This window comes from Oncorhynchus clarkii, chromosome 20 (assembly GCF_045791955.1).
Source record: "Oncorhynchus clarkii lewisi isolate Uvic-CL-2024 chromosome 20, UVic_Ocla_1.0, whole genome shotgun sequence".
NCBI lineage: Eukaryota > Metazoa > Chordata > Actinopteri > Salmoniformes > Salmonidae > Oncorhynchus > Oncorhynchus clarkii.
Window position 1 is genome coordinate 17,850,643 of NC_092166.1, and position 12,116 is coordinate 17,862,758.

The 12,116-nt window shown below is 39.2% G+C and overlaps 1 long non-coding RNA gene across 1 annotated transcript; it reads left to right on the forward strand.

The window, feature by feature from the left end:
• The first annotated feature begins 1,156 nt into the window (after positions 1 to 1,156).
• LOC139377324 (uncharacterized) lies at positions 1,157 to 3,194 on the forward strand. The gene is made up of 4 exons (XR_011627994.1): positions 1,157 to 1,392; positions 2,254 to 2,445; positions 2,590 to 2,678; positions 2,858 to 3,194. It is a non-coding gene; the product is annotated as an uncharacterized lncRNA (long non-coding RNA).
• Positions 3,195 to 12,116: the final 8,922 nt, after the last annotated feature.

Here is a 12,116-nt window from a genome sequence, read left to right on the forward strand (position 1 = left end):
AGAAGAGGCTGTTTCTGTGACCAGGCCTGTGTGCTGTATGGAGACTGCTGCCATGACTACAGGACCACCTGCACACAACGTGAGGGACAGATTGAATACCAGTCCTATCAGAACATACAAAAGCAACCAGTTGAAATTATACTTATTTCATAACATATGGCATGTTTTCTCAACAGTCGGTTGTTTGAATTATGACTTTCTAACTGCCATAATCTTCCTTGTTTTCTAAAGTGTTCACCCCTCCAAAGCCAGTCACACAAGAGCCAAGAACAGTAGACAGCAATACTACACATAAACCATCTATCACATTAGACAGCAATACTACACCTAAACCATCTAACACAGTAGACAGCAATACTACACCCAAACCATCTAACACAGTAGACAGAAGTTCTACACCTAAACCATCTAACACAGTAGACAGCAATACTACACCTAAACCATCTAACACAGTAGACAGAAGTACTACACCTAAACCATCTAACACAGTAGACAGCAATACTACACCTAAACCATCTAACACAGTAGACAGAAGTACTACACCTAAACCATCTAACACAGTAGACAGCAATACTACACCTAAACCATCTAACACAGTAGACAGAAGTACTACACCTAAACCATCTAACACTGGAGACAGAAGTACTACACCTTCACCATCTAACACAGTAGACAGCAATACTACACCTAAACTATCTAACACAGTAGACAGAAGTACTACACCTAAACCATCTGACACAGTAGACAGCAATACTACACCTAAACCATCTAACACAGTAGACAGAAGTACTACACTTTCACCATCTAACACAGTAGACAGAAGTACTACACCTTCACCATCTAACACAGTAGACAGAAGTACTACACCTTCACCATCTAACACAGTAGACAGAAGTACTACACTTTCACCATCTAACACAGTAGACAGCAATACTACACCTAAACTATCTAACACAGTAGACAGAAGTACTACACCTAAACCATCTAACACAGTAGACAGCAATACTACACCTAAACCATCTAACACAGTAGACAGAAGTACTACACTTTCACCATCTAACACAGTAGACAGAAGTACTACACCTTCACCATCTAACACAGTAGACAGAAGTACTACACCTTCACCATCTAACACAGTAGACAGACGTACTACACCTTCACCATCTAACACAGTAGACATCAATAGTACACCTTCACCATCTAACACAGTAGACATCAATATTACACCTTCACCATCTAACACAGTAGACAGCAATTCTAGTAGTACTACACCACCAACAAACACAGTGGACCTCAATACTACACCTTCACCATCTAGCACAGTAGACAGCAGTACTACACCTTCACCAGAAGATGGCAGCACACTAGAAGTCGCAACATCCACTCCTGTTGGTGAGTGTATGATGATATCCAAGTATTCTATTCTGGCAAAAAACGACAGACACAACAGCGCCAATAACAGGAGACAGCAATACTACACCGTCACCAGTAGAGGGCAGTAAAGTCACAAAAGTCCCAGCCTTCACTACTCTGGGTTAGTATCAGTACTGAAAAAAGCAACCAATTGTAATACTTGAGTAAAAGTAAAGATACCTTAATAGAAAATGACTCAAGTAAAAGTGAAAGTCACCCAGTAAAATACTACTTGAGTAAAAGTATATTGGTGTTCAGTTTTAAATATGTAATTGCTAAAATATACTTAAGTATCAAAAGTAAAAGTAAAAGTACGAATAATTTAAAATTCCTTATATTAAGCAAAACAGACAGCACAATTTTCTTGTTTTTTGAAATGGATGGATAGCCAGGGGCACACTCCAACACTCAGACATAATTTACAAACAAAGCATTTGTGTTGAGTGAGTCCGCCAGATCAGAGGCATTATGGATGACCAGGGACGTTCTTTTGGTAAGTTTATGAATTAGACCATTTTCTGTCCTGCTAAGCAATTAAAATGTAAAGAGTACCTTTGGGTGTCAGGGAAAATGTATGGAGTTAAAAGTACATTGTTTTCTTTAGGAATGTAGTGGAGTAAAAGTAAAAGTAATCAAAAATATAAATAGTAAAATACAGATACCCCCCAAAACTGACTTAAGTAGTACTTTAAAGTATTTTTACTCAAGTACTTTACACCACTGTTTAGTATCTGAACTGTCAAACAACATCTAGTCACACCTATCCCCTAGTTGTATGGACCAAGAATGAATACAGCAGTTTCATGACAAGGTGTTAATCATATACATGGTTTATTTCAGAACTTGGATCAACATCGAATCTTCAAGCCACACATACCGTCCCTGCTGTGTCTAACCTAGTACAGACCATTACCAGTCATTCTGACGACACAACTGGTAACACACCACCAGTCACAACAACCTTAATCCAGAATACTGTCTCCAAGGAAACAACTGAGACAGACCATAAGAACATCATAACCTCTCACAAAGGTAGGCTATAGTTCCCACTGCCAAGTTGCTCAAGAATCATGGCATTAACATGATTGATTTTGTAAAGGGCATCATTTACAGCTCAGTATGGCTAGGATAATCATCTCAAAATGGATCATGTTACATTGTGATTTTTCCAATCAGATACCCGAACTCTGATCGCCCATTTGAGGGTCTCTATAGTTTCGGCTGGGGACATAAGTAAGGAGGAGATCATTGAGGCGTTGCATCATGTAAGTGAAGCTCACAATTATCAACTCACACTTTTACACGGCTTAATGTTTCTAAAACATTACTACATGACCAGTATCAACCATTTAGAAGTAGGCTTCTAGGCTATATTATATCAACCTGTTGAGATAACAGGCAGGAGAGACTTTATTCCTTGCCTGATTCTACTCTTCCTCTCCAGTTTGCAGCGCAGGTCCAAGCCTTTCTACAGAGAGAGTACTGTAACAACTGCACACTGCGCATCAGAAACGTCAGAGGAATATGAGACCAACATTTAATCCAAAACATGTCTCTACACTAACCCAAAGAATCCTATGAGATTCCTGGAACTAACCCTCTTCATATAACCCTAATATAGTCTGGACCCCACAGAAAAACCTACATCTGAAAATCAATAATGCCAGTTTAAGCTTTTCAGTCATTTTGATTTTGGTTCAGTCTTTTTCAGAAGAATTAAATCTATGGCCTATTAATTGTAGCCTATATTTATATTTAACCTTATTTAGGAATGTTGGTCAGTTTAGAATATGGACATATTGTATTGTAGTTTTATAATGCTGTTCAGTCATTTGTCACAAGGAGGCTGTATAACTGTTTCATTTTCCAACAAGAAGCAAAGTAAAAGAGGCTTTCCAACACTGTCAAAAATGCACTTTCATAAGTGACTTTCAAAAGATTTGTCTTTACCCCTTTTTGTCACAATAATATTTTCCATCTAAAAACACCCAAAAAGCTGTAATACAACAGCTATTTCCAATTTGTATACTAGACATTGTTTATAAACAAATAGGTAAAGATGCCTCTAAGGGGCACTATACACCTATTGGCTGCAAAACAAAAGTTATTTTGGAAAATCTGCGCAACAATTGGATTGTCAATATATATCCTGTATATACTGTGTGTGTGTGTATATATATTAGTGTATATATATATATATATATATATATATATATATATATATATATATTTTATATATATATATACACATACAGTGTGGAGAACAAGTATTTGATACACTGTCGATTTTGCAGTTTTTCCTACTTACAAAGCATGTAGAGGTCTGTAATTTTTATCATAGGTACACTTCAACTGTGAGAGACGGAATCTAAAACAAAAATCCAGAAAATCACATTGTATGATTTTTAAGTAATTCATTTGCATTTCACTAATCACCTTAATAATGTTTACATATTTTGCATTACTCATCTCATATGAATATATTGTATTCTATTCTACTGTATTTTAGTCTATGCCACTCCGACATTGTTCGTCCAAATATATTCTTAATTCCATTCCTTTACTTTGGATGTGTGTGTATTGTGTGTATTGTTGTGAAATTGTTATATATTACTTGTTAGCTATTACTGCACTGTTGGAGATAGAAACACAAGCATTTCCCTACACCCACAATAACATCTGCTAAACATGTGTATGTGACCAATCACATTTGATTTGATTTGATTTGAGAAAGTGATATTGACTCAGAAAAGGTTGGTGACCACTGGCTGACAGGGTAAGACAGCCAATATGTAACTTGAGTGAACTATCCCATGAACACATGATGGGGGGTCTTTAAAAAGTAATCACCTAATAGCAGGAACCACCATCTAGTGGTCAGAACTTGGTAACATTAGGATGTGGAATGGGACATAAATCCAACAACTTCAATGACTAATTTCTCTGAACAGGGGGAAAAAAAACATCACCAAATTCACTGAGAATACATTACACAGGATGAAGAGACAATACTCTGAGCCGCAGCTCCATACTACTTGTCAAACATAGAGAACTGATACTCATTGTTTGGGTGGGATTGGCTTGGGGGATTCCGTGGGGGGCTTTTGACAATTTCTTTGGATTCCTCCTGTTTAACTCATTGTTAGAGAAAAGTTTGGCCCAAATCAGATGTTACATATTATATTTATTCAATATGATATGAATCCTGTAAATTAAAATGGCTAATTTGGGTGCAGTCAATTAGTTTAATTTCTCATAGATTAAATTATATTTCAACAAAATAATGTTGTTGCAATGCTAATCTTATCTGTTTCTAACAACAGAAAAGATTTCAGAACAATCTGAGATGTAGGGTGTTGAAATCATCTTTCTTGTGCTTTTTCAGGTGAAACGACCCCTGTATGATTTGACACCTCAAATGCAATCACTCTTTATGTCTCTATTGTTCTTTATTTCATATGCACATATTAATTGCTGTATAATGATAGCAAACTGTGACATAACTGTCCAACTCATACAAACCTCATCATAGTGTTGAATAAAATTCCCAAAACATTGTTTCTTTACCCATGCTTGTCTTCATAATATTCAAGATTATATATACAATTATTTCATGGTTTGTCTCTGGAATTTATCCTGATAAGGCCTCACAGGAGAAGATTCTGAATTGTGATGACCCACAGTTCCCCCCACCCCCCTACTGCTCCCCCCTGATCCCCCTCCTGCTTTCAGTTTCTCATTTTTGAATGGTGGAGAAAAAAATTAACTTTGCAGCTAAAGGTTTTGCAAAATCACTAGCAGGTCCGTGAAAAGTTCGTATTGACATTTTCCTGGCTTTGGCAACTGTCAAAACATCTGCATGCAGCATTGCCTCACAGCCAGCCCACCAGCCAACCCAACTTCAGGACTCAGAGTCCGCTCTCCTCCTCTGCTCTACTCTTCAAAGTTAAACCGCCCCATTGTCGTTCAAATTCAAGTCAAAATCATCTGCACTCAATTTTTCCTTCCCTCCTCCTCCTTCGCCCATGAACTCCTCATAAGGGTCCTTCTTCTGTGAACTGTTGACGAAGCTCTTGAAGAGGGCGATAGCCAGGAAGGAGTAGAAACCCATGACAAAGAGGATGTAGAAGTAAGCATTGTCGTAGGAAGTCCTGGGATCCACAGCCGGCTGGCTGGGGGTCAGGATGGGCATTGGGAGGGATGATGACACTGTGGTGTTGGTGTTGAGGTGGTGGACACTGTTGCCACTGTTGGATTCCAGTTCTTCTAGGATGGTCTTCCTGCATCGGGAGAGTAGTGCAAGAAGCAGGGTTCGGTTCATGGCAAAACAGATAAAGAAGAGTTTGGAATGAGGCAGAGAGAGAAATACAGATGAGGGAGAGGAGACGGAGAAAATAAAGATGGTATCCAAAAGTATTCAGCGATGGAATGAGAGAGACGATGAAGAAATAGAGTTCTAGAGAGAGAAAGACATTGGAGAAAGATGTGTAGAGCCAGATTGGGAAAGGGAAAAATGGAGCCAGAGAGAGAGGGAGAAGTGACGACACTGAGCCGCATTGGGAAAGGAATGTTGTCCCTAACCTAGCAACTATCTGACAATGGATAAAGAGACATTGCTGAGATAAAGACCACTTACCACCCTTACCAGTAAAAGGCCATGGCAGCTACAGAGCAAAGATACTCTCTGCAAAATATCAGAGAGAGTTCAGTCTCTCAACGAAGTTATAAACATGGTTGAAATGTCATACTGATAAAGTTAATGTCACCAGGCTAAAATAACATACATGCACCATTGTCTATGCAGACAAATCATGTAAGCTCAATTCATCCTTTTCAACTTTTTGCCTTGAATCAAAGCTGTGCATTACCCAAAACATATTTTCTCTTTTGCCCTCTTCTCTAAAATCAACTATTTTTCACACCTCTCTCACTCCTTTTCTCTCTCCCTCCCTCTCTCCTGAAACACCTCCTCCCCTTCCTTCACTTTCTATTGGAGGGCTTGGAGGCTGCAAGAGACTGGGGTTGTTGTCAGCTCTGGTCAAGTAGTCTACTCATTTCAAAGAGTGTTGGGTCAAGGGTTAAGTTGTCTCCAGTTTGTGGCTGCTTGAGTGGCACTTTGCTTCAGAGGAGGCTTTTTTCTCCTACTTCCATTGTGTTCAACAAGTTAAGCACTTTAAAAGGAGTTTGCTGAAAGACTTAGAAAACAGTGAAATTATATCTGGCCTTGATCTCTCAACGTTTACCTCAGAGCTCGGACACACAAGCAAACATCAACACACAATCACACAAACACTATTGCAAGTAAATACACAATGTAGGAACACATGCACACATATAGAGGAAGATGTATGAACCAGTGGAGGCTCCTCAGAGGAGGAAGGTGAAGACCATCCTCCTCAGTGAATTTCATTATTTTTTAATTTAAACATTAAGAAAGTTATCCTTTTTAGATAACAATCTACCAAATATATTCACCTCACCAAATTATTGATCAAAACACACTGTTTTGCAACGAAGGTCTACAGTTGCCTCAACAACACTATGTAGGGTAGCACCATGGTGTAGCTGGAGGGCAGCTAGCTCCCTTCCTCCTCTGGGTACATTAATTTCAATACAAAACGTAGGAGGCTTATGGTTCTCACCCCCTTCCATAGACCTGCCCAGTAACTATGACAACTTCCGGAAGACGTCCTCCAAACTATCAGAGTTCTAGCAGCATGAACTGACATGTTGTCCACCCAAGTCAAAGAATCAGAGAATGAATCTAGCAATGAAAGCATAATCTACAGCTAGCTAGCAAGGCAGTGCATAAAATATGGTGAGTAGTTGTCTCAAAGAGAGAGAAAGACAAATTCATATCTTCAAAAATGGAGAAGCAAGAGAGAGAGAGAGATTTTGTCATTTTTTTTCAGTTTCAGTTTCACTTACTTAGCTAGAAAATGCAGCTAGCTAGTTTAGCCCACTCAAATGCCCTGCTCAAACAGAGGGATGCTATGTTAGCTAGCTGGCTATGACTATCCAACACAAAACTGGAACACTTCCAAGTCAAGGTAAGCTTTTGGTTTTACAAATGTATTGCCACCGGGGCCCACTTGTGTAACTGCTAAACTGCTTACTGACTATACACTGTAACATTACTGCAGGAATGAAGCAGGTTTACTATGGCGCTAGTTTTATTAGCTGTGTTGACTATGACCGTACTTTAGCTAATATGGTGACATCTATGTAGGCTGTGTGTAGAGGTTATGATATGGTTTGTTTGGAATGTATTTTTTCTCCTGGTCACATACAACTGATGGGTTGTGAATTGAAGTACCCAAACGAAAGGAAAAGGTGAGAGGGGGTTAGCACATAGATGCGAGAAGGAATATAACGTGGCTGCTATAAAAGTGAACTGTGTTTATACGTGATCGGAAGTGTATTTATTCTGCCGATTCTGTTGAAAAATGTTTCTAAAACAGAATCAAATGGAATGAAACGGGGATAAACATACCTGAATTTGTCACATAGAAACTCTTGTTTGCAACTGTTGGACTAATGATTACACCCTAGATCAGCTAGATGCAGGCAAGAGTGTTCAAGGCAGTATTGAATGTGTCTCTCTGTCTGTCCATGTGTCACTGTCTGTCACCTGTGCACCTATGTTGTAAACTTTCATTCATAGGCTAGGTTGTGCAACCTCATGATGTGTACAGAGAAAATGAGAGTATCGTGTAGTAGTCTAAACCTATCGATGTTATATTGAACTGGGTGAATGGAATATGAATGACAGTCCTCCAATAGGAAATAAGACCATGCTTATGGAGAAAGAAAATTGTCCTCCCTCATCTTAAACGGCACCGACCGCCACTGGTATGAATTTATACATGGACACACACACACACACACACACTTACACACACCATATAAAATGAGTGACACTACCAGCTGCAAACACCTGATCCCCAGATTCCCCCCTTCACAAAGAGAAAAAAATAAGGAAAGAAGAAGAGAAGAATGAGAGAGTGATAAAAACACAGATACCCATAACTTGTGAAGTGTCAGACAACTGGCTGAGTGTTTTTCTTTCTGCCGGGGCGCTGGGATCGGAACGTTTAGCCCTCTGAACCCCATGTGTGCCACAAATGGTGCCCTATTCCCTACATAGTGCACTACTATTGACCAGAGCCCTTTGGGCCCTGGTCAAAAGTAGTGCACAATATAGAGAATAGGGTGCTTTTTGGGAAGCAATTCCAGTCTGAACCCCAGAGAGACAGTGGCAGTGACTAATGTCCCAATGTGTCTGTGGTGTTGTGTTTAGATCGTTTACAGGGAGATCTGCTTTAATCATTACGGGTTTGAAGGGTCCCCCGGGGAGCAGGAATTTGTCTGGAAACAGTGTTTATGAAAAAGGATATATTTATGAATGAGTCTTTAAAGTGTTGGGGAGCCGCTGGGCTGCAGCGAGAGAATACATGCGAGGATGAGAGCACCAACGATCCACCGTCAGTCATGGCAAATGCTTGTTCTTAGGAAGACCACAATATGGTTTACTTCCTGAAATGACTGGAAGTGAAATTGAAATGACCCCCACCCTGGTGAGTGAGTGTGTGCTTACAGTGATGGGGTTGGTGGATGGCAGATTCTTTCAGTTCTTCTCTTGGAAAACAAACATATCCTATTGCAGGGAAAACATTTAACCTTAAACATGGATCTTTGATTGGAAATTTGAAAAGAAAGAAATATTATCTTTGTTCTGAATTTGGGTAAAGATGTGTCATTTTCCAGTAAGTCATCCAGTGGATGGTCACTTGGGACATTGCCATCTTGTCTTGTCTGTGTCATTGCTCTTTTGGCTGCCTTTCCCTTTCCCTTTGTTTAATGCAATTACGGTATCTAAATTAGATGTAACTAATGTAGATGTCCTGAATGAGCTAGTAATCTGCTCTCATCAAGTATATTTCCCCAAGTTCCGAACTGGTTCATAACTTATCCTAACTCATAGTTAACTCATAGCTAACATTTCCATTTCCATTTTTCCATTTCAGTAATTTAACAGACACTCTCATCTAGAGTGACTTATATTACTCTTAAGATTAAAAAAAAAAAGTATGTGTCAGTACATAATCAAGATTGTAAAGACAGACAGACACACATTGGTTTTAAATCAATTAAAACACTTCAGCCTGTACACATTTTTTTTTATATTTTATTATAAATAGTAAATAGTGCTGCATTTGACACAAGACATATTCCAACAAAAATCATTTTATGCAGTCATAAATGAAAATGATATATGTTTACAAAAGAAACAAGGCAGAAAAATATAGGTGTACAGATGTAGGATCTTAATTTGAGACAGTTTGATACAGTTGGAAAATACTGCTGCAGCAACTGCAAATGTGAATTATTATGTGGATTATAATGAATAGACATTTATGTAGGGGTTGATTCATTTTTCGTAATGAAAAACAAGTCTGAAGTTTCAAAGTGGAAATTATAAACTTCAGAAGCTTTTAAAAAAACAGAAATACCCTACAATTTCCTGTGTTTAAGATCCTATATCTGTCATTTCCATCGCTGTTTAAGGTTTACGGGTCAGCACCACTGAGTATTAAGACCAGGGATACTAACATTGGTGGACTGAATAAATACTAAATGAAAAGGAGTGGTAAGTTTCATCAGGTCCAATTAACACTTGACTGGACTATGTGACTGGTAGCCTGGTCCCAGATCTGTATGGGCAGAATCTTAACTTGAGTGTATATAACTCAGATTTATACTCAAATCTCCCATCTGCAAAAATCGAAGTTACCTGTACATGCATGGATCTTGTGTTAGGATTCTTATTGCTTTAAAAGTGATCCGAGCCTTCCAGTCTCCAAAGTGCCCTTTTCAGTGGTGGTATGTATTATTATTTTTGTATACATTTTTTGTCGTTGTTGTTCTGAGTGCGCTCAAATCGGTGGTAAATTCTCATCTATGCTTCAGAACCAAAAAGTTGTGCTTCTTGATTTTTGACCAATGACCAGTCATCAATCAGCAGTGGCGCGCAAAGGCAGGCGCGCATATCCAGATTAATGACCAGAACTCTTGTTTCATTTCCTCCAATTCTACGTGCCAAATACAGAGTAGGCCTACGTTTATCATCTCTATAAAATACAGTTTAGCAATCTACTACTGACTCACATTTGCCCGAACAATAGGCTAGGTGGCGATTTGATTGGTCATTTCCAAATTTCAGACAGGGCTAATTTGGGTGGCTACTGCTGGCTATATGTCTAAAGATAAGCAGCTGTAACGTCGCACTGCTTTCAATATTATGGAGTGAAGATGTAACATTTTCTGGTGAATTTGTTACAATAGGTGTAAGGAAGAACCGGGCTACAGGGCTGACAAAGAGCACTTTGCAGGCAGGTTGCCCTCCAAAGTAGCATCATTTTCCATACGATCCTGCAACCTCCTCTACAAGTAGGCCGTTTGACTTTGCTTGCTCTGGACTCCAGAGAAGTGACATGATATATCCCTAGTACATATTGGCTGCAAACATGAATGACTTTCAGACCCAAATTCAGCTGTAAAGTTTATTTCTGTAGACTTGCGTTTTGAAAATGCGTCACCATTTCTGGCTGTAATGACATGCTACATTTGTGCACACGTGCATGTGCATGCGCCGGGGTTTACATGTTTTGTAGGCTGACCACTCCTTTTTGGGGGTCGTGGGTCAACAAATATGAAAAACCCTGGGATACATGATCGTGGCAACAAATGGAGTTGTTTTGGATTTAGTAACGGTAGGCAACAGTATTTCTTACCATCTTCTATTTTGACTGGAATTGTGTGGGTCATTCATTTTAATAAGTGCAGCATTAATTCCAGTTCAAAATAGTTTAGGAAAATACTTTGCTCATCAGATTGTGCTGCTTTCGCCTCTTGTAAAAATTGCAGCTGCTGCGGAAATTGCTTTGAGGGGGCACCCTACTTTTTGTTTGAGCACATCTGCACAAAAGGTCTGTGCACTGCCCTGCAAGCAACCCAGCTATCTTTGTTTTTCTCAATACAATATAGATTACAAAAAGAATGTAGTAGGCTAGTTGAGGAGATGTGTCAGTTCATTTCATCTGAGGCACTTCTTTGGGTTGAAGCAGCTTCCATCTACGACTGTATGTCTCTATCTCTCTGTCTCTCTACTATCAACCGAGATGGGTGAAAGACTGAGTTCACGGTCCAGACCTTTACTTTACTTTAACCCTACAGTCATGTTACGAATCAAATTGATGGCGGTTTTTCTTCTCCTGATAGAACCAATTTCATTTCCCCAAATCATGTGAAATAATACATAGTATCAGTGTACAGTATAAGACATTTCCCTAAGACATTGTGAATGCCATAAATAAAGCATTGTGGCTGAGTGAGCGGTGTGCCTATTGCAGGTCCATAGATAGATCACCGTTAGCCTCAGGATCGTGCCTTAAAAACGTATTTTCCTCCCATCACATTGGCCTCGAAGGCGCATCCATGGAAGAAAAACAGCTTACAAGTCCTCTCCCACTCTCTCCCACTTATTACAAATCAAAGGCAGAATCTTGACTGAGTGAATTTTGTTTTATTCACCCTTTTGTCATTTATCCTCTGCCTCACCTCCTCTTCTTCTCCTTCTCTCCATTTATTTTTCTCTTCAAGCATGGAGAGCAAGGCGTGCTTGGTTTTCAGAGCATGACGTG